This window comes from Myotis lucifugus, unplaced genomic scaffold, assembly GCF_000147115.1.
Source record: "Myotis lucifugus unplaced genomic scaffold, Myoluc2.0 scaffold_549, whole genome shotgun sequence".
Classification (NCBI taxonomy): Eukaryota; Metazoa; Chordata; class Mammalia; order Chiroptera; family Vespertilionidae; genus Myotis; species Myotis lucifugus.
Window position 1 is genome coordinate 219284 of NW_005871597.1, and position 5203 is coordinate 224486.

The window sequence follows — 5203 nt, forward strand, 5'->3', positions numbered from 1 at the left end:
TATACAAGATATACATCTTTAGATACCGGCTCCCAGCAGCCTCCACTGGGAGCTCGGGTGCTGGGGGCTGTGGCCAGCCTGCAAACAGCCCTCAGCCCCTCACCCAGGCTGGCCACACCCTCATGGGGTGAGCGTCCCCGCTGGGGGGCTTAGCCAGCCTGAAAACGGCCCTCAGCCCCTCACCCAGGCTGGCTAGGCACCCCAGGGGGAACCCCCACCCTGAAGGGGCTGTGGCCAGCCTGCAAACAGCCATCAGCCCCTCACACAGGCTGGCCAGGCACTCCTATATAATAAAAGGGTAATATTCAAATTGACCCTAACAGCAGAATGACTGGGAATGACTGGTCACTATGACACACACTGACCACCAGGGGGCAGATGTTCAATGCAGGAGCTGCCCTCTGGTGGTCAGTGTGCTCCCACATGGGGGAGCTCTGCTCAGCCACAAACCAGGCTGATGGCAGCCAGTACAGTGGTGGTGGTGGTGGGAGCCTCTCCCGCCTCCTCAGCAGCGCTAAGGATGTCCGACTGCAGCTTAGGCCTGCTCCCCGCTGGCAAGTGGACATCCCCCGAGGGCTGCCGGGCTGCCAGAGGGATGTCTGACTGCCAGCTTAGGCCCAATCCCCCAGAAAGCGGGCCTAAGCCAGCAGCTGGTCATCCCCCGAGGGGTCCCAGACTGCGAGAGGGCACAGGCCGGGCTGAGGGACCCCCTCAAGTGCACAAATTTTTGTGCACTGGGCTTCTAGTAATAATAAAAAAACAATACCCTGACTGGTTTGGCTCAGTAGAGAGAGCATCGGCCTGTGGACTGAAAGGTCCCAGGTTCGATTCCAGTCAAGGGCATGTACCTTGGTTGCAGGCACATCCCCAGTTGGGGGTGTGCAGGAGGCAGCTGATCAATGTCTCTCTCTCATCGATGTTTCTAACTATCCCTCTCCCTTCCTCTCTGTAAAAAATCAATAAAATATCTTAAAAAAGACAAAAATCTTTTTAAAAAATAATAAAACAATAAAATAATAAATAAAATAATAAATGAAGTAGGAGAAGGAATTGAGTTCCGTTTGAGCTGTTACCTCTCTAGTGGCCATAGATGTCCCAGCTGCCTGGCAGCAGGCACCAAGGCGACCTCAGGGGGCAGGTTTTGGGGGAGGGGGAGGTTGGGAGAGGGAAGGGGAGGTTGGGAGAGGGCTCCCCTTGGTTGGAGGGAGGGGGGGAAAGTGAGAGCGTGGAAACCCTGCCCCTCGAAGCTGGCACCTGGAGCCCATCACAGATGGCAAGAAGGGGAAGTTCAGGCTGGGACGGTGGGAAGCACAGGGCCCCATTCAGCCAGCGGTACCGCCCTGTCCGGAGCAGTGAGGACCACCGTTGGCTGCAGGCGGCCTGTTTTCTTGGGAAGGAGTGTCTGAAGTTGCTGTGATGTCCTGGAAAGAATGTTTCCTAAGTCTCCTGGGTGGCAGGGCCTCCTCATCAGACCAGCCAGCCAGCCAGAGGGAGGCCAGCAGCAGGCTCTTCCTCACTGAGGGGGGCTGTGGGATGCATTCTGGTCGGGAACAGGGAGCCGGGTGACCCCGGGCACATCAATGCACTAATCTGTGCTTCAGCTTCCCAGGTACAGGCCAAGGCTGGAATAGATGGTGGGCCTCCCAGCTCGGGTCTCATTGCTCTGGAAATGGCTCCCGGCTGCAAAAATGCTTCCCCAAAGTCATTCCGTTACCTGTATGTCTACGAGAGAGAGAGAGAGAGAGAGAGAGAGAGAGAGAGCAGAATGACAAGTTTGGGGGGGGGGCAGATTTGTTATTCCCTGCATCATTACCAGCATTATTTCTCAGCATCCCGCCTCCAATGGGCGTTCTTCTTACTGATGTGTGTGTGGATGGCATTCAGGGAATGTGATAAACATTCGTAAATTGATGCTGAAGTAAAACATAGATGTATCAATAGTGATATCAACAAGGTGCCCATAAAGTCTGAAAACAGATAACACTGTTTGCTTTTTCTCAGGTTGAAGATATTTGTAACAACATTATGTATATTCACCTATGTTTCTGGATTTTATGGACACCTTGTATAGTTACCTGATTTTTTACATATAAAATTATTACATATCAGGTAAAACATTGTACACACTGTATACATATATACTCTATATATGCATATAGGGGTGGGCAAAAGTAGTTTTACAACTGTTCGTATGGAACAAAATTAATAAATACAATACAAGAACAAACTGTGTTTTTTGTACTTGCAACTGTAAACCTACTTTTGCACACCCCTGTAGCTGTACATACATACACACATGTATATATGTTTATATAGAGGGAGTGCCAAAAAGCAAATATGGCAATAACGTTAATTAGTGAATCTAAAAATAGTCAAAGAAAGTGTATGAAACTCCAGGAGTTATCTAAGTCTCAGTAACTGCTATTTAAGTGGCCTGCTATTTAAGCATGGCATTTGAATGGAAAGTGAGCTTTTAAGTCAATGAGATACAGTGGGGCCTTGACTTACGAGTTTAATTCGTTTGGAGACCGAGCTCGTTAAGGAGCTCGTTAAGGAGCTCGTTAACTCAAATTACTCTATCAACTCAATGCAAAAAATCGGCGGAGAGACAGCTGGTATCTCAAAAAACTCATTAGTCGGGACACTCGTAAGTCAAGGCCCCACTGTATAAGAAATGACTGCAATATTTATACTAGTTGTTAAGGGTATTAGGTATAGAGAAAGACTTGATTTTTACATGAATGCCACGGAGGGATTACTTTCAGTTTTGTTCATTTTAGAACTTTACATTTAATTTGAAAAGCATGTCTGCCTTGGCCAGGTGGCTCAGTTGATTGGAGCATTGTCCCATATACCAAAAGGTTGCAGGTTCAATCCCCGGTTAGGGGCACTTACAGGAGGCAACCAATTGATGCTTCTCTCTCTCTCTCAAATCTATAAATACATATCCTCGGGTGAGGATTTAAAAAAACCCATTTCTAATTTCCACAGCAGATTCTAGGTAACACTTGCAGGAGTGGGTCCCTCCTTGCAGCTACACCTGTACGGAATAGGTTACAAAGCTCCATGCAGAACTGGCGCTGCCAATTCTCCTTGTTTGTTAGCTACATGCAGCTACTTTTTAAATTAAAACTGAGGAGCCAACTCTGTTTATTTTATTTTGATAAAATAATTCTCCACATCAGGATTATTTGAAATGTGGCTTTCCCTTCAGTAAGTTCTGTTCAATATTTGGAACTGGAATGTAGGGGTGGGAGGTATGTCAAAACATGGCCCTGGCTCTCAGTGAGCTTACAGATCGCATTAGTCTAAGGACGGACTTTCTGTTCTGAGGATAAAATGAGAAGCAGGTTTTCTTGTTTGTTGATTTTTCTGTGAAGTGCGGATCCTTATGCTGCCCCACGAGGTATGGGCAAGGCGAGCGTTGCTGCCTCTCCAGCTCCTCTGGGTGGCGCACAGAGTGTGTCGGAGAAGAGCGGGAGGAGGAGTTGTTCTGGCAGCCAGGAGTCTCCTATGGTACCCAGTGTCGCCCTGTTGCCTGGGCTCCCCTGGGGAGAAAGCCAGAGGGCCCTCCTTGTACATAGGGTCAGTGGTGTCGTCCTGACCCATATCAAGAAAGGCCAGCTTCAAGGGCCTGGGCTGCCCTGGTACAATCGCCACCCCCCGTCCCCACCCCCAATCCTATTCAAAAGCTATGGCAAAAAGTCAGTCCCATGCGTATATTTCAAACATAATTTTGGGGCCTAAATTTAAGCTTCTAGTTAATAACCAGGTTTCACCAGCCAGCTGTTTGTCTCAAGACGTCTGAGGACATCTGATGCCTGAAGAAAGCCAGTGTAAAGGAGACATATGTAATACTTTTTGTAATACTTTAAGCAATAAAACAATAAAAAAGAAAAAGAAAGCCAGCGTAAGTCTTGGTGTTTTAGGGGAGGAGCAGGCTCCTGAAGGAAACCATCCGGGACCTCTGCCAAGACGCAGCTATGCCAAACAATGATGTGGTTCAAAGCCGAATGAAGTGAAGGCCAAATAGAAGTCTACGGTGTGCATTTGGGGGGCACAGAGAGAAGAAGGTGGTGGCAGCTTCTGAGCCTGGGCCTGCAGGCGGGTGGATATTCCCAGGCACGTAATGGGGAGACAGGATTCCTGGACACAGGAACAGCACGACTTCCAAATGCCAGATGGAATAAAAATGACACTGGGAGGAAGCAAGCTGCCAGGTCCAGGATGTAGGCCTCTGCAGGACAAGTACCTTGTTACCTTTAGCAAGTCGATGGCCGGGAAAGAGGTGCTGGTGGAGGGAGGACTAGCTGGATGCAGATACCCCACTGCACCTCATGGTAACAGAGTTCTCTCCCTCCCCATCTCCTCCCTTCCTTCATTCCTTCATTCATGTACTTGCCAAACACTCCCTCTGTGACAGGCACTGGGATCACCAATCAGCACGGTGGACCCTAACCTTACACTGTCTCTCCGGTTGGTCCTTCCCTTTCTGTGTCCCCCTCCCCCTTCTCTAGCAAAGGCCCACTTTACAGCAGAGGTCTCCGCGGGGACCTCACTCTCTCTACTCTCAGACCATTTCCACAAGCTGTGAAACTGATGTAAAAGTTGATCAGGAATCAATAAAGCTCAATAACGAGCCTGGACAGAGGCCGCCCGGTCACTGCCCTGGGTAGGAGGCCCGCTCGGTTGAGGGCACGCACGGGACTGGACAGAACAGGGCTCCGTGGATGACAGCCCACAGACAAAGACGACGAGCTATGTGGTGAGGGCTCAGGGGTGACAAGACACTTTTTATTTTGTCCTCATGGTGCTTCTAGTATAAAAAGGGGACAGAATTTAACAAAAATTCACACACATCATTGTTTAATTTTCCCCGTGCAAGCTCTCCTCTGGGAAGGAGAGTGCTTGTGTTGTGAGAGGGTTTGCAATGGGGAAATCTAACACAGTCTGGAGGCCAAGGAAGTTCCCGGAGGAAGTGGGGATTAACCTGAGAACTAAGTGGGAGCTGAAGGAGGGCTTGTGTGGCAAAGGGCTGTTGAGTGGGTTGGAAAGAACATTTCAGGCCAGTGCCATGTGGGCAAAGGTTATACGCAGCTTTAGAGAAACAGAGAAGCCTGTAGCCTATGGGTGGGCTCTAACTAGGGTGCCACACGATCATATTTGCATTTCAGATCTTCCCTCCCCGCACCCCACCCCCACT